Source organism: Haemorhous mexicanus, chromosome 1 (genome assembly GCF_027477595.1).
Source record: "Haemorhous mexicanus isolate bHaeMex1 chromosome 1, bHaeMex1.pri, whole genome shotgun sequence".
Lineage (NCBI taxonomy): Eukaryota > Metazoa > Chordata > Aves > Passeriformes > Fringillidae > Haemorhous > Haemorhous mexicanus.
In genome coordinates this window covers 53,603,561-53,624,109 of record NC_082341.1, presented here as the reverse complement: position 1 = coordinate 53,624,109, position 20,549 = coordinate 53,603,561, and positions in this window count along the sequence as shown.

Below are 20,549 nucleotides of genomic sequence, written 5' to 3'. Positions count from 1 at the left end.
TCTTACTGATTTTTCACTTGTCCACTTTTTTCATGTGGCAAGTAAGTTTTCTATAAATCTGCTCCATTGTGTTTGCCGAGGCACGGAAGCTGCAAATATTTAGGGATATCTATCTTTTCCTAGGAATTCAGTTATTTTTCATTAAACATTTGTCATCTCGTATGCAAACAGTATCTGTTTCTACTCCATTCCTAATTTCCTAAATCTCTGTTGAAGAAACAGGGGATTTGTACCTCTTGAAGAAGAGGAGAGTTGATTTTTCTGTTTTTTGGGGTCTCTCTTAGTAGGTTTCAAAGGTAAGTCTAATGATAGCTGTGTTTTGTGAAGAAGCTGGATGGCTCACTTGTGATAGCTGGGATTTGGATTTGAAATATCCAGTGAGTCTAAGGAGGTTACAGGAAAGCACTCTGGTTTTCTGTGCATTCCTTCCACAGGTTTGATCTCGGGCCAAGAATCTCTCCAAGGACAAAACTTGGAGAAAACTTTTGGTTTTCTCATTACAAAAAATTCCAGGCTTCAGCACGCTATTTTGAGATGGTCATAATAACCTATTACACTTGGTTTACAGTGATACAGTGATAACCTCCAGGCTAGTTTCTTGCTTAACTGCTTCTCAACACTTGCATTTCAGTAATGGCTGCTCTACATATCACTGGAAAAGCCCAGCACTGTACAATGGAGCATCAGTTTCCCTGTGGACACCATGTCACCACCTCTTTGAAAGGGACCTACTGTCAAGTGAGATCGTTATGTGTGACAGTCCCAATCCTAAGGGCATTATGATCAGACCAAAGCATTACTATGATCAGCCAAATGTATTCTTTTACCAGGTGTCCATCATATGCAGTTACTATTATTAGGGGCCCTCTTGGTTTTAGAAGTATTGATGTCAAAGTCAAACACCCTTGGTCTTGACTCTTCTAATCTCCTTGGTACAGCACAATGGGACAGATTCACAGAGGGTTTTCAAGTACACTTAAGATTGTACATAGATAGGAAAGATCTCTGGTCTACAGCAAAGAGCTTTCATGGTACTGTCATTATTTGTTGGCAACAAGATGTACTGATAATGTTCCAAAAGCTGTGGTATTGCTCATGATGTGTCATTTAAATGCTGCAGGTTACTGTGTATATGGCATACCATTCTGACATTTAGTATGTCTTCACATTTCACATATACAACCCAGAGCCACAAGTGTCTTGCAGAAAGGATGAGGAAAATTATTGTTTGCAAAATTCCATATACTACGATGATACACTCTTATATCTGCAGCTCATGAGGTGAGTCCTGTGCAGTAAGTGTATTTCTCTGTGATCTATAATACTTTATTCTAGGACAAGCAAGGGAAATACTTTCCACTATGTCCTCCTGTTACATACATGATACACTTGTGTTACACTGCATTAACTGGAGTTACACTCCATCTGAAATTATATTACCCCAAAATTATTTCTCCCTTTATTTGGATTTTTTTTTTATTTACACAGTGTTGCATTTGGCAAATTACTGAATTTAGTACTTTCAGAATGATTGTAAAACTCATTGTTTCTTGGTTTCTCTAAAGGCTTTTTTATGCCTAAGAGAGCATACACTACTAACCTTTTTAAGCAGATGAAATTTATAATTCTACATAAAATAAACCCTTGAAAGATTTAGGGATCCAGTGTCCTGATCCTAGAGACTGATTATTCATGGTATAGTCTGTAAAGAAAGACAAAGTAACTGAAGATAGAGGAACATGGAACATGTTGTGTGAGTAAACATATAAATTGTGTATTTGCAGCTCATCTATCTGGTTTACAACCTTTCCCGAATAATGAAAACTGCATAAGCTGAGCAACACTTCTGTCCTTTCTCTCCTCCTTCTCTCCCTATCTTGCTTCATCTCTTCCTCTAGGTGCATCTGTCCCTGACACAGAAGAAGGAGGGGAGACTGAGGAGGGGTACAGTCCTACTCAAATAGCATGGTGTTCAATTTCAGGATGCTCTGATTCCTGATGCCCCAATGTCAGAGAGATGTTAAATAAATCAAAGTCTCATTAAGCTCATTCTTAACAAAAATTTTGTAATGTCTTGCTGACACAGAGAAAAAGGCATCAAAAGAAAGCCACTGTGATGGGTAGTTTAGATGGATGGGGTTGGGAAGGAGCAACCATTGGCTGAAGAACACTTTACAAGGTTGTCACCTCTGCTCTGTGCAGGCAGAGCATAAGCAAGTAGCAGGTATAAGTACCACAGTAGCCTCAAACCCACCACAGTTTGCTGTTTGAAGTACAAAAACATATTTTATTGTCAGTTTTTAAAGTAGATTTGAAATATCTGTCTTTTCCCAGCTGCAAGTTCACTTGAGCGAATCTACCATCTTCACCATTCTTTGACTTCTAACCTTTTTGTCCCAACAGTCATCATCCATGTGATTTCATCTCTGATGCTTTGTGCATCTTGTCTCTGCCAGCATCTCAACTATATCTTTCCCTCTTTTCATTCTGGCCTGCTTAATCAGCACAGAAGCATCACACAGGGAAAAATGCAGTTAAAGGAAACTTTCATGAAAGAAAATACCCAGACAGTAGTAGAAGTACCACTCTGTGTATATGCAGGCTTTCTATCCAGCCACAGGCACTAAATGCAATGCAGATAACAACAAAGTACTGTGTAGCCACCAAAACTTGAGTCTTCAAGAGCCAATAGTACTCATATCTGCTGAAGACAGTCCACAAATGCAAAATCCTATATGTCCTCAGCCTGGTTTCAGAGTAGAAAAGAGGCTGGGGTTTCTTTTGGTACTATCAGAGTGTAGGCTTTGGTGTGAAGCAGATAAAGCCCCGGTCACTAGTAGTGCCCTTATTTGCCTAGACAGACTGCTTCAGGTACAAGGTATAATTGGACCAAGAACATCAAAGCACTGGAAAGGTAAGTAGTTATATACTTAAATTATTACATTTCCAAGGTACATGCTGCAAAGGAGAAGGTTAAGATAGTCCAGATTTCCAAACTTAATTCAAAAGAAAGTCAGCATTTCTGTATTAAAGCTTTTAAAATTAAATGACCTGCAATGGAAGGAAGAATCTGGCTGTGTGCCAGAGAATGAAAAAAGAAACAAAACATGTAATTTTGAAGAATTAACTGTGCAGGTTAACACATAATTGCCAAATGATGATGTGTATGGGGGTTGCATGGCCTGGTTTTTGGTAGCAGGGCCTACAGGCTTCTGTGAGAAGCTGCTGGAAGCTTCCTTCATGTTTGGTAGTGCCAATCCCTGGTGGCTCCAAAGAGGGACATGCTGCTGGTCAAGACTGGGCCAGCTGGAAATGATGGTGATGTCTCTGTAATTATAGATTTAAGAAGAAAGGAGAAAAGTTATTGCAGAACTGTTAATTGTGGCCAGAGAAGAGAGGGGTTACAATATGGGAGAGGAAAAACTCTGCAGACACCAAGGTCAGTGGAGAAGGAGGGGAAGGAGGTGCTCCAGGCACCAAAACTGGAATTCTACTGCATACTGTGGTGCAGACCATGGTGAAACAGCTGTGCCCCTGCAGCCCATGGAGGACCAAGGGGATGGAGAGATCTACCTGCAGCCCATGGAGGAACCCTTGCCAGAGCAGGTGGATGCCTGAGAGGACACTGTGACTCTGTGGGAGACCCATGGAGAGAGAAGTCCACTCTGGAGTAGCTTGTCCTTCAAAAACTGCACCCTGTGGAAGAGTGACCCACGCTGTAGAAGTTTGGCAAGGACTGTTGCCTGTGGCATGGGCTCATGTTGCAGCAGTTCACAGGGAGCTGCTGCTCATGAGTTGGACTCATGCTGGAGAAGTTCTTAGAGAACTGTGTCCTGTGGGAGGACCCTACTGCAGAGCACAGGAAGGACTCCTCTACCTGAGCAGTGGGTGAACTGACCATAACCCCTATTCTCTGTCTTCCTCCCCTACTGGGGAAGGAGGTAGAGCAGGGAGGGAGGGAGGGAGGGTAGGGGAAAGGTGTTTTTAAGGTTTTATTTTACTTCTCATTATCCTGGTCTGATTTTATTTAGTAATAAATTTAATCCAAATCTCTATGTTGAGTCCGTTTTGTCCATTGCCCTATTCAGTGAATGATCTCTCCCTGTTGTTATCTCAAGCCATAAGATAAATTTAATAAATTTTGTTAAATTTTTTTGTTTAAATTTTCTCTTCCTTTTCCAGTTTGTGGAGGGGAGTGAGAGACCAGATTTGGTGGGTACCTGGCATCCAGCCAGCCTCCACCACACAAGGTCATGCAAAATTCTCTGAGTGGCTAAAATCTGACAGACCTGTCAGGGTTCTGTAACTCCCATGGTGTCATAGAAATATACACAATAGTGGAGGTTGTCAATAGTCTTTGGCAGAGATTCAGAACACTGTATTTTAAGTCTGTAAGATGTTTCACATGAGAGGCTGTGCAAATACTGAGGATCTTTAGGTATCTCCTAGCCCAAGAAAGAATATCACACTAGTGTCCACCTAAAAAATAAACTCATGCAAATTTAAAAGACAGATGTTAAATAGTTTTGCTTAAAAATCTTAGAGTAGGAATTCTTGGCACCCATCCATGCCTATGGATTGTGCAGCTGCTCACAAAGAGCTTCTGAGAGTTTTACTCCTTTATACCCAGCAGAGGGTAGTAGATTGCTAGAATTTGCATTGGCCAAATAAACTGTCATTTGGCTCAATCTTCAACTATGAGTTTGTTTCATTAATATCTCTCATTATCTGAAGATGGCTAATGTCTGCAGCCACATACAGCAAATTCAGTGCCATACCAGAAAAAACAAACAGTTTTATGCATGCTAACTGGCTTCTTCAATCTGCAGGCAAACAAAGACAGAAAACTACTTTATCAAGCTGCAGCTCAAGTAATTAGAGCAACATATCCTTGAATTTCATACATGTTGAAACATGTTGTATACCAAACATGGTAAATCTGCACCAAATTATTTGTTCAGCTGGTTCAATTCAAAGTGACAATGTTGGTTTAAGAGGAAAAAAAAAATTACATGCTATTTCTGCTTTAAATAGTTTTATAATCTACCTGTGGCTGAGTAAATAGCTAAATTATTAGTTGCAGGAAAGTATTTTAAAACAACCAAGAAAAGTTATCTTTCAGTATTATGTAACATGCCCTGCCATTGCAGAAAGTCCTAGGAATATTTAAAATTGTGCCCAAGGGCACTTTATACAAAGGATGGAAAGATCAAGAGGGGCCAAACAAGCCAGAAGAGATCCCCCCAAAAATATCCTTAGGGGCTGGTTCCCAAAGGGATGCCTCTCTGGATGCCTGTGCAAGTCTTCTGTTCAGCATAAGCTATCATCATCCTATCATCAGCAGCCTCATTGTGGCAGCTCAACAACCATTTACCCCCATTTCCTCCTGGCTCACAACCTCCATGCTGGAGCCTCAGTGCTGCTGTCGTGACAGGCATCCCAGCCATCCTGGCCTCTCCAAGCTAAGAAAAGCACTGCTGCTGAGACTGGTAAGAAGATGAAATTCTAGAAACGTATTTCCAGACGGCTTCCCTTAAGGTTGTCAGGCCTGACAGCAGTTCTCTTTGCATCAACTCTGGAGATATTGGTAGGTAGTGGGCAGCAAGTTCTATCAGCACAGTAAAGAATGGACTGATGAAGTAACTTGGCTTCCAGTGTTAAACACTTTGAGCAGAGCTTAGCAGGTTTAGTGATTTGCAAGTTTCCACCATTTTTTGACAGACTTAAAACTCTCCCTAATAAAATGGCAGGGAAATGAGTTTGAAGTTTAATGTAATTATGTTCTCATCATGAATGATCAGATGAAAACAACATCTGCTTTACATAACTTTTCTTCATCTATTCAAAGATTTTACTCTTTAGAAATTACCTTTTGAGCAAACCCTCACACCCTGTAAAACTACTGAAAGATTTATTTTTGTGGTCAGTTGCTCTGAGTCTGTTACCAAATGGCCACAAAATGCAATGACTCTAAAGGTGGGTGCAGGGGGTGACACCTTAGCAAAAGCTGTAATAGTTGATTAACATGACAGGTTTCCAAAGTGAGTGTTTTCTTTCATACAGTTTGTACTCACTTTGAAGAGGATAGAATTAAATATCTTTGCTTTCAGTGCTGATGGAAAAGCTGGCAGTCATACTATAGTCACGATTGCTCATGGTCGTTAATATGCCCAGGTTAACACAGGACGTCTTTCCCTGTAACTATGAATGTGGCTAGAGATATGTGCATATGCTTTTGGTACACCTTTCCATATGCTTTAAGGTGTAATAATATTTTTCCTACATCCAAGTGAGTAAGTGCCGTGTAGTGCCTGCACTGCTCAGATATTTTGCTTTAGTCATGAAAAGGTCCAAACTTTGCTCTCCTATTGATTTTATCATTCAATGAAAATAGGGTTTTCTTTATGTTCAATCTGACCCTTTCTCATTAGCCTGCTAGATACAATCTCATTAGTAGTACTCCAGGCAGGAACCACACTGCTCTCCAAACAAAACAGAGAACCAACTATCTTAAACAAAATCCCCTGTGTCATAAAAGGAATATTTAGCAGGAACTTAGTTCAGTTATTGTCTTTGCTGTCATGGCTATGTCCGTCTGTAAGTGACAGTGGGTCCACTGTGAGCAGTGGGCCCACTGCTGTGTTTGGTGCTTCAGAAGTAATCTCTGTAAAACCATCCCTACCTCTGGGGAGTTATGCTCCCAGTCAATAAGAAAACAGATGAAGACTAGGGAAAGGATGCAGAATTACTCTTTTTTTCAAGTGTGGCACTTCAACACCGAGAAGTTTCTGGCAGGGTATCATCAAGCCCAGCTGAGCTCACTGCAGCCTTCTCCACTGCCACAAGTCCGAGACTTTGCAACTGACCTGGGAGTTAGCAGAGAGGGAGAGGGGGCTGAGGTCAGGCTCCAGCAGGGCTCTTTTATTGCGGCAACGTGTCCCTAATGTGGGGAATAATGAGCCTTGACTCCGTGATTGCAGAAAGCTGAAAAATTGCATTATTAAGCTATACTACACAATACTATACTATACTATACTATACTATACGATACTATACTATGCTATGCTATGCTATGCTATGCTATGCTATGCTATGCTATGCTATGCTATGCTATACTATACTACATACTACATTAATACTGTACTAAAGAAAAACCCGTGACCCTTACAGTCATGACACAGCTTTGACCTAATCGGTCAATCAATCAAAACCACCATCACCACTGTCCAATTAGAAAACTACCTTTTGGTAAACAATCCCCATAACACATTCCACATGTGCACAAAAACAGACACAGAAATTAAGATAAGAACTGTTTTTCTTCTCTCTCTAAGCTTTTTCACAGCCTTCCCCAGGAAAAATCCTGGGAAACTTGTGCCTGCTGCTCTCTGTGAAGAGAGCTGCAGCCAGCTCTTTCACTAGTTTGTTCATGGGCATGCCTGTGCCAGCAGGGAGGAAAGAGCCAGATCATTAAGCCCTTCCTCAGGAGGAGGGAGATGTCTGGAGATACATCCCTATTCAATACATGGTCTGATGAGACCACAGCTGCATAGTGTGCATGACCCTCCTCCACCATTGTTTTACTGTAAAATTTTAAATACCCCTTGATTTGTCAAAACTGTATCACTTCTCACTAAAACATAACTGATGTGTTCACTGATTATGTCCCAGACACTGGGTGGTGCAGGAGATTTAATAGGGTGAGGGTGAAGGCATGTTGCTTATTGTGTTATGCTTTATAAGATAAAATGGGAGGAGTATTGATGCCTTGAGAGGCTGAACCTGGAACAGGGACTAGACAGAGCTAAAGGAGTAGAGTAGGTATGTATTGAAAGGCCTTAAAGGATATACCTTGGGCAGTACAAGAGCCTGGCAAGGGCTACACCCAAGATGGATCCAAAATGGTCACAAAATGGATGACCAGTCACAACTTTAATAAGTTTTGGTGCATTTGCATATTGGAGTTAGTTGTCCAATTATAGCTTCAGGTTATGAAATCCCATCCTCCTTGCTTGCCTCTTCTTCAGTTCCCCATTGTTTATACCTTTTGGCTTGAAGTCTGTAACAGTTGTCCTCGGTCTCAAGATGGAAAAGGATTGTTTTGTCTACCTGCCCTGTGAAGAGAGCCTACTAAGATGCTAAGAGCTACACCCCTAGGCAGCTCAGAATCTGAAAAATATGAAAGCTAAAACTTAAGACATCAGTATTGGCCACCAGGAGCTGTGCTCTCTCTGCCCATGATGAGAGGAAGTATGCACAGGAAGAAGTGAAACGGTATAGTGGAGAAAGAAAAGACCCTGGGCACAAAGTATTTCTCCCATGATATAAGGACGTTGTGCCTATTTTTATTTACGATCTCCTACTCATATCCTAGTACACTGAACGCCTTACCACTGTTATGTTGTCACACAATATCAGACTAACCAGCAAGCATGTTAACTATGTTAAGTATGTTAAAAAATGCCTAGGCTAGCCGTCTAAATACATAGATATCTGAGCACTAACAATCTTGGGCAGTGCAACAAGCTAAGGACAGAGGACAGGAAGGAGGACATGCTCATACAAAGGTACATGTAGCCGGTTTGGGTTTGGGAAGGTGTGCTGGCTGGATGTCAGGAGAAAAAAGCACATCTCTGCCCAGTAAGACCTCTGTGGGTGCTTCTCAGCTCTCAAAAATCCTCAGTCAATTCTCTGTTATTATCCAGAAGAGCCATGAGGGAGCTCAGAAGTTGCCATAACCTGGGAGAGAGAGGCAAAGAAGAGAAAGATGCAGGAGCCAAACAGGCAAAACAACAGCATGGTGACTTGCTTTGGTTAGAGTCTTCCACGCACAGGCAGCATTTGTGAATGACATCATCTAGTTTTCACATCAACACACACCTCTGTGCCTCTTTTTTAACAGGAAATTACGCTAACATGATTTAAAAATCACTTGTCTCTTCAACAATTAATTTTTTTTTTTTTTGAGGGGGTATATATCTGGGGGGGTTTTTATCTCATCACAGTTCAACCCAGACATGTTGATCTCAGTATCTCTGAACTTCCTTTTCTGAGGAGCCACAGCAGAAGTAGATAAAATTACAGGCTTCTTTAAAACCTTCCAATCTTGTCTCTGGCCTTGTAAGTATATGGTATTTATTAGCTATTCTTAAGGGTGTCAGATATTTCTTCTTGGGTTTATATCACACTTCCATTGTCACCCAGCCTACTTGCATATTTTAATATCCACAATGTCCTATTACCCAAGTCTCAAGTTCAAATTACAGTTGACAGATAACTTGAGCACAAATACTTTGATTACCCTATGTGATGGTTGAGAAATGTGAGCAATATAAGCCAAAAGGTGGAGAAAAGCTTTTGCTTTCTCTTCCTCCTTATATTGTGCAGCACTCTCTGTCTTTACCAGCACAAGCACAGAGTAAAGGTCAAACTCTCTTCCTCATGGATGGGCTGCCTGTTATTTGAGGATGCCTCCTTGAAGCCAGCGATGGGGATTTCTTAATGCAACTTCATCACTGCTGCTTTCTCTGTGCTCTCCCTTCAGATGTGTTCTGGGCCCTTTACCAGCCCTTTACTAGGAGCCAGCCCAGTCACTCCCAGAGGACACTGTCAAGTTTATCTGCAAAGTAACTGGTGGTCACAGTTCACCTACATCCACTGGTACCAAATGTCACCTGGGACCCCCTCTACATATACACAGAGATTGGTCTGTATCACGCTTTCTGGGTCTGATATTAATTGGAATCATAGATTTCCTCCAAAAGAAGTATCTACCCACACAGAGGCCTGCATGCTGCCGGTGCATGAGCTGGACAACCAACTCAGCAAGTGTTATCACTCACTGCATGGTGTGGGACTGCACCCACAACCATTCCCTCAACCTCAGTCATTTACTGCAGCTGTAATGTGTTTGCAGAAGAATGATCAAAAAATGACATGAAATTTTTGCATGGAGACTTGCCAACTTCTTTGTCTACACATGGGAAAACAGAAGCCAGAAATGTCAGGAAGTGCTTGTTAGGAAACTGGGGACATCCAAGATGGGGGAAAGGAGGAAGGGAGAAGAGCAATCCTAAATGACAAAGGGGAAAGAGGGAATTTTGGATGAAATTGCTGAGTTTACATGTCCTGTGGCAGTTTCCAAGTTTTACCCCAGGATAAACAACTTTATAGATGCAAAACCCAGAGAAATGGAAGAAGAAAATGATGTCCAGGTGTGAATTGGGAAGGCGAAGTAAATGCTGGGGAATCCTTATGAGAGAAACCCACATGTAACTGAGAGTCTTTCCCAAACTATCTCCAGCTGAAGACCTGGACCGGAGACAGAAGGGACTGCATATACCTATGATTTCCAAGGGGCTATAATAGGAGCCACATAGCACGGTCTGCTGCAGCCCTCCCTTGCTACTCCAGAGCAATTCAATACAAGTGCAGTCTTTCCTAGAGTTAATGAGAGGTATCATTAACTAGTATAGTACAAGTATCCTACTTTGTCCTATGCTGTCTGTCCCTCCCTAGGCTGTTGACTCCTCCCTCTAAGGCTGTTAAATTATGCAAGGTAAGCCACACAATTAATAAGCAGCTGGGAGAAGATGCTAAGCTGTGGTATATTTATCAAAGTCAAGCACAAACAAGACATATTTACAGAAACAAGGGACTTAGATATACACTCTTAGCAGACACATAGGAAGCCTCCTTGAACTTTGAATGTGAAACATAAATAGATTTGGGAGCTGAATTACGAAGTGTGACGTGTGGAAATTGCTTCATTATTCTAGGAAAATTATATCTTGTGTAAGCGATTTCAACTTGAAATTGCTTGAATTCAACTTCTGGGGAAGTTTTAAAATGCACATTAACTTTAGGACAGAAGCTAAGACATCATAAGCTTTGTTGAGTATGTCTGCGTAGACAGAGTTTCCATCACTGCAGAAGGAATGCCATTTAACCCACATTATCATCTCTAGCTGCTAAGCGGCACTTCCTGCAGAAGTGCGGGCACTATCTGCAACATATTTTACAGGGTGAGCTTTTGTCTGTAATCCCTGAGTAACATTTCAGAGAGAAGTATAAGGGGGGGGTGGAGGGGGTGGAACACCTAACTCAACTATTTCAAAAAATGGTTACATTTGCAAGCAAAAAAAATCTGAAACCTTTCATTTCTATACATATTACCAACACAAACTATACCAGAAGTTAAGACGCTTTTCATCACTCTACCGTGAACGGTCTTGCTCTAGACTATTCATTAGGCCCGGAGTGGCTCTTGATATCTGCCATCAGGTAGCCAGGCAGTTGAGTTTTGTTTCCCAGGGAAAAGGGCCGTGTTTGTGTTCGAGGACCTGTGGCCCAGCGTGGCTGGCTGGCTCCTGAAATTCTGCATTGCGCAGGATGCCTGCCAGACCCGAGCTGGCACCAGCACCACCTCTGGCTGGTTTCACAGTGCCAAGTGCCTCCTGCCATGTGCCATCAGAAACCCGGACGCCTGAGATTTGTTTCCCAGAGAAAAGGGCCGGCGTTAGGGTTTGGGGGCCTGTGGCCCAGAGTGGCCGGCTTGCTCCTGAAATTCTACATTGCGCGGTATTCCTCCCAGACCCAAGCTGGCACCACTTGAAACTCGGGCTAGTTTAAAAATCCCAGGTGGCTCCTGCAATCTGCCATCAGGAAGGTGGGTGGGTGTGCTTCGTTTCTCAGGGAAAAAGGCTGGCTTCTGTGATTGAAAGCCTGTGGCCCAGAGTGGCCGGCTGGCTCCTAAAATTCCACATTGCACAGGATTCCTCCCAGACCCATGCTGACACCACTTGCAACTTGGACAGCTTTGACAATGCCAGGTGGCTCTTGCAATCTGCCGTCAGGAATGCAGGCGGGTGAGTTTTGTTTCCCGGTTAAAAGGGCAGGCGCTTGTTTTCAGGAGCCTGTTGCCCAGAGTGGCCGGCTGGCTCCTGAAATTCCGCATTGTGTCTCAGACCCAAGCTGACACCACTTGTAACTCGGTCTGGTTTGACAGTGCCAGGTGGCTCTTGATATCTGCCATCAGGACACAAGGCAGTTGAGTTTTGTTTCCCAGGGAAAAGGGCTGCTGTTGGTGTTCGGGGCCTGTGGCCCTGAGTAGCTGGCTGGCTCCTGAAATTCTGCATTGCGCAGGATGCCTCCCAGACCCAAGCTGGCACCACTTGCAATTTGGTCTGGTTTGACAGTCCAGGGTGGCTCCAGCAATCTGCCATCAGGAACCTGGGCAGGTGAGTTTTGTTTGCCAGGGAAAATAGGTGGCGTTGCAGTTTGAAGACCTGCGGCCCGGAGTGGCTGGCTGGCTCCTAAATTTCCACATTGGGCAGTATGTCTCCCAGACTCAAGCTGGAACCAGCACAAACTTGGTCTGGTTTGACATTGCCAGGTGGCTCATGCAATCTGCCATCAGGAATGTGGGCGGGTGAGTTTGGTTTCCCAGAGAAATGGACAAGCGTTTGTGTTCCGGGGCCTGAGGCCCAGAGTGGCCGGCTGGCTCCTAAAATTACACCATGTGCAGGATGCCTCCCAGACCCAAGCTGGCACCTCTTGCAACTCGGACTTGTTTGACAGTGCCAAGTGGCTCCTTCAATCTGACATCAGAAACCCGGGCGCTGAGTTTTCTTTCCCATGGAAAGGGCCGGTATTTTTGTTCCGGCGCCTGAGGCCCAGCGTGGCCGGCTAGCTCCTGAAATTCCGCATTGTGCAGGATGCCTGCCAGACCCAAACTGGCACCATTTGCAGCTAGGGCTTGTTTGACAGAGCCAAGTGGCTCATGCAATCTACCATCAGGATGGCGGTCAGATGAGGTTTGTTTCCCAGGGAAAAGGACTGGCATTCATGTCCAGGGGGCTGTAGCCAGGAGTAGCCTGCTGGCTTCGGAAATTCCGTATTGCACAGGATGCCTCCCAGACCCAAGCTGGCACCACTTGCAAATTGTTTTGTTTGACAGTGCCAGGTGGCTCCTGCAATCTGCCATTGGAAACCTGGGCGGGTTAGATTGGTTCCCCAGGGAAAAGGACCGGTGTTTTTTTTGAGGGCCTGTGGCCCGGAGTGGCTGGCTGGCTTCTGAAATTCCACATTGCGCAGGATGCCTCCCAGACCCATGCTGGCACCAGTGCTAACTCGGGCTGGTTTGAGAGTGCCAAGAGGCTCCTGCAATTTGCCATCTGGAAACCTGGGCAGGTGAGTTTTGTTTTCCCAGGGAAAAGGGCTTATGTTAATTGTCAGGGTCTCACTAGAAATAAAAGTAACCAAAATATTGGGCTGGATGATTTCAAAGGCTATGTACTAATGTCCAAACACTTGTAATAATAATAATGTGTGGACTAAAAGTTAAAGCAATTCTGCATATCTCAGTTCAAGATATCTTTGTCCTAATGTTCTCACAGACGTCTGTAAATAAACCTCTATTTTTGTGGGTTTGCTTTAACCATTTAGATGTACCTTCTCCTTCTTTCCAGTGTATAGGAATGTTTATGACACGATTGGATATAGAAGAGAGAGAAGCCAGTAAAGAAAGGCAAAATTGTTAACTGCAGGTTGAAAGAGGGATGCCAACAAAACTAAACAAAAGAACAATACCAATTAACACCCCCCCCCCCAATTTTCTGTGAAATTTAAAGGCACAGACAAGAAAAAACAACTGCAAAATTCTCACTAGGAAAATGCGCTTTTTCTGGCTCAAGTATTTTGTGGTACGTTCTTTGCTGTTTTCTCATGCCAAAAATCTTAACCATTGAAGGTGTCCGTTTTCTCTTTCTGGAATACAGCTTGGAAGATCACCATTGGCAGTGTCATTGCTGACAGGCTGCCATTCTCAGAGGTGTCCAGCTGAAAGTCCTATAGCTACTGATTTGCTCTGTCGTTTTAATATGGCATGACTTAACCACTTCCAGGTTCAGCACCTGAAGTTGCCCAGCCCTACAATTCTTTACCCCTTGAATGGTTATATAAGCTCCCTGGCAACTAGCATTTGTAAGTACATGAAACTATGCAGAATTTGCACTATGAGATGATGCCAAATAAGTCAGGCCGGTAGATCAACTAGGGCATGCAAAGCAGAGAGAGGGGAATGAGAGCACGAGAAGAGAGTATACAAGAAGAGAGTACAATCTACTTTTTTCTGCAACAGGGCTAACACCGTAGAAATCAAAATTAACACAAATCCTCCTAGGGGTAATTCTTGCAAAAGACAAAAAGACTGCCTTTTGTGTTCACAGGCCTGGCATATTTAACTTTGGAATATCAACTCGGTTACAAATGGAACTGCAGGAGGGAGCCACCATTCGTACGATGAACTTTGATACCTGTAGAACCTTTCACAGGGATCCATCTTTGTCAGGTGCATCACGTTTTATAAGAGAAGAGGCATTGTTGAATGGCTTAAGTGAAAAAAATGCTTAAATGCACTCTGAATGGAATTGAGATCCAAAGGAGCCAGTATTTCAAGAAAGCCTGAAATATTGTCTGTGATGAGATCACTTCTAAGAGGTTCATTTAAGGTACCAAATTCTCCATCGAAATACGGGCAGATTGGTCAGAGGGGAAAAGCAATCTTTTTGAATGGTCCTTTGGGAAGACAGGGCTTGCAGCGAATTTAGTACTTGCTGCTAGGTTGCCTACATTCCAGGAAAGAGTATTAAATACTGAAATTCGAGCAATGGTAGATGAAGTCTTTGTGACTGTGAAAGTCCAGTGCATGGCAATTTCAGAAAGGAACCCATCAAAGCCCCTGAAATGCCAACACACAAGCTGTGAGTTGGCAGTGCATGCCAGGTTTTAGCAAACCACAGCAAAATTCTGATTGCAAAACAAGGCCATTAAGTCACATCCGGTATGAAGCAGTACGAAAGAGGAAAGCAGCTGAGAGTGTCAACCCTGCTAAGTAGTCTCAGTATTCTTATTGACATTAGCAGAAATGTGAAATGAGTCTATCAAAATTACAAAGGAGGCAAAAGAAAAGGGAGTGATGACGCCTCTGGCATAGTGTTTCCTAAGAGGGATCTTCAAAATGTAAAGATTGCATCATCCTTTAAACTGAAGGAAGGTATTAAAACGGCAGTAAGGAAATGGCATCAAATACTAGAAAGAATCTGGGCAGTGTACTTCTAGGCAGAAATGCTACTGATGGAAAACCGACTAAACTGGCACCAATGCAGCAGCATTGTACTAAAGCCCAGAAATGTCCACCGCTTCACTCTCTGCCGTTCCTTTAATATGCACACAGCAGCTCTGCAACATTCCTACTCATCATCTCCTTGGCAAACTGGGCATGAGGGTCCGTAGTGATGCAGAGTCCCCAGGCAGGTGCAAAGGAGAGCTGCTTTATGGCAAAAGCTAGGCTTTTGAAGCAGTCAGGCCTTTATCAGTTGCATAGCTTTAAGCCATAACAAACATAATTCAACCAAGCGACATACACCACGCTGTGAACACGCAATGGTTCTAGAACTTGTTGATCTACCTCTAATTCAGCTGCCTCACTTTCCCATAGTCCTTTTCTACTTAGCCAAAGTAATGGGCCTCGGCCATGGTTTTACAAGGCCTTCCTTTTTGAAGGTTCTACCTATATGAAACAGCAAACTACTAGTTTCTTCTGCGGCAAGAGTTTAGGTAGAGGATTTGCATCTGCCCTTCTGGTGAAACATAATGGGGAGAGAAAATCCTGTCAGAGATGTTCAGTCATTCCATTTTCTAGACAGGCCAAATCCAAAGAAAAGCAAGCTATGGGATTGTGTACTTGCTCTTACAAAACACCTGCTGCCATCTGACAATGAACTAGCAGAAAAACAGCAAAAATGAGACTTGAGGCAAACAACCTTTTGAAGGGAATAATGAGGTGAAAAATAAAGACAACACGTTTCCAGGCTATCGAGATACTTTAAATGGCAGCAAAAGATTTGAGAGCAGAGGCTGAACTCATGGGGAAGGATTTAAAGAATCCCAAGAAAAACATGACCAAAGACTAAAAGAATCCCAAGAAAAATAGGGGCAACTGACCTGTTTAGGCCTTCAGGAAATCAGTGGCCGCTGATTTAGACAGGCCATTCAAGTTCATTTACTGGTGCACCTTCCACTCCTTTTTCACCTGTCAGCATCACAGGGTGAATTGGGACCTTGGAATTAAGATTATTTGGGATTCTGTTCTTAGCTTTAGGAGAGACGTACAGCAGCTGCAGTACCTATTACTGATGCGATACCCAGGAACACAGAGTTGACATATTTCATTTAAGCCCAATCACAGCTAGCAATACGAAGAGGATAGGATTGGCCTCTTTTCATGACGCTCTTCTTGTTATACAGCCTGCTCTGATTCTGGTGAAACTTTTTCGTTAGCTTCTCTCTAAAAAGGAGAAAAAACAATTAAATGTCCCTCCCTGCTGATGCAGGTTTACTATTCAGTTTGTTGTGCCTAAAAGTGGAATTGGAACTAGCAGGAATTACTGTGTTTTAAGCCTCCGGTCCGTTAAGACAATCTCAGGTTGATAAAAGCTTACATGCTATTGGCTAAATACTCTGTTTCCCCAATATCGGATGCATGCAATTTAATCCAACTTTCTGTAACAAACTCCAGTAATACAAAAGCGTCACAAATAGCAGGAAGAATTATTTGACCATTTAAGGAAGCAACCTTCTCACCCCCTTTTGGTATGAGCATAATCTGCTAGCTGAAGTAACAAACCTGAGGACAGAAATCTCCCTGCCCCTGAGAAATTGCTGACAAGGGAACCACCGAAGCTCTGTGACTTTCCCCTTTCCATTCATTGGTCAAGCCTAGTAACCTAAAATTTAGGGGGTCAATCAAAGACAAATGCTAATTTAGTCAGAGGTCTATGAAAGGGCCAAAAATAATTGGAATTCTTCTTAGACAATGGAAATGGAAGCAGAGCTACCAATCTATTTCCTTACAACATATCCCTAAAACTCATTCCCGTCTATTCATAACTAATGTATAGCCACCAGTACAATCAAGAAAAGACGAAATTGACTGATGTCAGCAAAGAAAGGATTTTAAAAAACCATTCCCATGAATCATCGTATAGACAGTAACTCTAGCATTAAGATCGGAGCCCTTTTAGTAAGTATCACTTATGGGAAATTCAGGACTCCTGCACAATGAATCGAGAGGATTAAGCAGAAGCCGTTTATGGTTTACATGATGCACTTACACATTCTGACTCTCTGCACACGCTAGTCACGCAATTCCTATTGGTGCCTTTGTCTTGTCAACGCATTCTGCGTGCACCTCTCAGAAGATGTGTCTCCTTAGAGTCCAGGTACTTTGCCCAGCTCCCCCCCCTCGTTTTGGAGTTCTTGTGATCTTGGAATTTGGTTTCTCAGCTTCTCCTCTCTTGTTTTGGCACGGCTTATGTCTTGATGAATTCCAGAGGGCCCTGAGAAAATTCTGAGAAGAACCGTTCCAAGCTGGATGGCTGGTTCACCCTGTAGTCTAAGCGGTTCAGATACATTGCCACAATTCCCCCTTCTTCTTGCACCAGCCAGACCCTTTCCACCGTATTTTCTACCAAGAGGCACACCAGTTTCACAACGCATGGAATAACACAAAGCAATGAAATAATAACTACTAGTAAAAAAAAAAAAGCTCCATTTATGAGATCTTTCAACCATCCAGTTCTCTCCCATCCCTCAAACCATTCATGAAAACCCCACTCATTCCCAGTCAATTTCTTCATATTGTCTTGTAGTTGTGTGAGTTTCGTATGAATGGCTGCAGAATGGTCAAAAAGATTCATACAACACATTCCTTCAAATTCCTTACACTCGTGCCCATGTGCTACTAACAATAAATCTATTACAGCTCTTATTTGCAGTGTGCTATGTCTAATAGTATCGACGTCAGTGAGCACCTGATTTAAAATAGAAAATGTTACGTTTAGTTGTTTGAACATCCAACCTCCCAAATGATTAAAAGCAGCCAAACCTTGATAAGCAGCGACACCTAGCGTAAGGAATGACGCAGTCTTGCTACTGGAAGGCGCAAAAGTCTACACAATGGAGGCAATAGCGTCTTCAGCTTCTGCTTGTTCTCTCGGTATTCCCGGAAATGACGAAGTGGCTTCCTCATGCAAAGACCATTCTGAAGGTCACAGAGCGCTCCGGAGCGCCGCTTCTTCCGAAAGATGCCCGGGACAGGCACCTACGTTCTAGGAGCAGCGTATGCCCATTTTCTGCGTGTCTTGTCACCTGCATCTTAGTGAAAAGCTTTTACAGTACGTCTCTCTAGAACAAACTGTGCCAGCACAGCAAGCGTCCCTTGACATTTTGCAGAAAGTTAATCGAGCTCTTAATAGTTTGGAGGGAAAAAGAAAAAGTAAGAATGTCCACGGCGTGCTTCAAATTGCTTAGAACGATGCAAAACAAATTGTCCAAGAACTTTTTCCCTTTGTATGTTAAAGTAAGCATAATCTTTTGGAAAGTGGTTAGTTCCTGTCCTGTCTCAGTTTGAGAGCTGCACACTCAAATTCGGTGCTGTGCGGCTTCGTTCTTCACGTCTCAGCATCTGCCGAGCTCTCCGGCTGCCGGAGGTGAAGAAGCGGCTTTTTTGTGCACAGAGCATTGTGTCGGTCGCGGTGCACTCCGGAGCGCTGCTTCTGCCGAAAGACGCCGGGGACCGGCACCTACCTTCGGAGAGCTGCGTATGCCCGTCTTCTGCGTCTCTTGCTGCCTACCCTTAGCGAAAAGCTTTCCCACGCTTTCTCTCAAGAAGAAACTGTGCTAGCACAGCAAGCGTCCCTCGACATTTTTCGTGAAGCTAGTCGAGTTCTTACCAGCTCCGAGACAAAAAGAAAAAGTAAGATTTGTCACGGCGTGCTTCAAATGGCTTAGAAGGATGCAAAACAAAGTTGTCCAAGAACTTTTTTTTTCTTCATACGTTAAAGTAAGTTTAAACTTCTGGAAGGTGGTTAGTTCCTGTCCTGTCTCAGTTTGAGAGCTGCGCAATCAATTTCGGTGCTGTGCGGCTTCGTTCTTGGCGTCTCAGCATCTGCTGAGCTCTCCGTCTCCCGGAGGCGAAGAAGCAGCTTTTTTGTGCACAGAGCATTGTGCCGGTCGCAGTGCGCTCCGGAGCGCCGCTTCTGCCGAAATACGCCAGTTCTTCATAGATGTGGACAGTTGACACACTTATGAGCTGCCTTTTCCTTTAATCTGTCCCACTGCTTGTTTCCTTAGTGGTACATATCTTTGGAAAACAACCAAGAAAATTGCTAGGGAAATAAATATTCCCTTCTGGAAAAAGACAGCAAACACATCTGTGTGTCTTGGGTTGCAAATTCAAGAGGTGTGTTGCCACTCTGTTGCCATCTGTTACAGGTGGAGCAGTTATCTTCTGTTAATTGGGCCACCTGTTAAAACCAGGTGGGGCAGTTTTCTTTATCTCTTCCATGACCCATCCGCCCTTAGGGGAAATATCTTCTGTTAATGGGCCTTTAAATCTCACTGCATGACTGATAAAATTATGTCATCCCATTGTGGGATGCTCCACCCAGGGGAAGGAGCCAAGCATTCCTACATGGATATAATCTGATATTTGGAACACTACAGCCAGCCTTTTCCTACTGGATTCCTAGAGGAGCAGCTTTCTTTTCCACTGGATTCCCAGAGGAAAACCAGACCCATCTACACCACCACTGGATCTTCAGAAGAAAACTACACCCTTCTGCAGGATCACTGCTTCAACAAAACCACATTTGTCACTCCAGGAGGACTGCAGCCACCATTTAATTGGACTGTTACCAACACCCTAACTAACAGGGTGTCAGGTTATATTCTGATCCTATCAGTATTATTTTGTATTACTGCACTTTTATTTTTATTTTCCTAATAAAGAATTGGTATTCCTACTCCCATATCTTTGCCTGAGAGCCTCTTAATTTCAAAATTATAATAATTCAGAGGGAGGGGTTTTCTCTGGAAATTTTCAATTTCAAGAGAAGCTCCTGCCTTCCTTTCCAGACGCCTGTCTTTTCAAACCAAGATACCTTGTACCTTCAGTTTTGTTAGGCTGCTTCTTTTAGTAACTTATATCAGTTCATTTAGTAACTTATATATATCAGTTCAATCTTAAAATGGCTAAAAATCAACAGGGAGGTAAAGTATGCACTCAAATGAAGAGCTGAGAAATGAGAATGAGTTTCAGTGAATCAGCTGAGTTAATAATAACTTACTGGATTGCAGAAAATGAGAGGTTACATGATTCGGTGTAATCCTTTGAATAAAATAAAACTCATTTAGGTTATATTCCTTATTGCTTATTCAAGACTAACTGTGAATATTCAGATATATACCATAAGCCAAACTACTGTAAATCAAAATGAATTTTGACTTCTCAGAACTTCAAGCTATTCTACTATGGTACAATAAGAAGCCTACATAAAGTCCCAGTAAGACGAATTATTCCAATAAAAATACCAATAGTAAAAAGTCATCACATATTTCATTTCTTTGTTCAGAAATGCTGAGTATTCTCCAAAGTTGTAAAAGACTCAGGGTGTGATAGGGAAGAAAGCAAGGAAGGGAATCAGGAG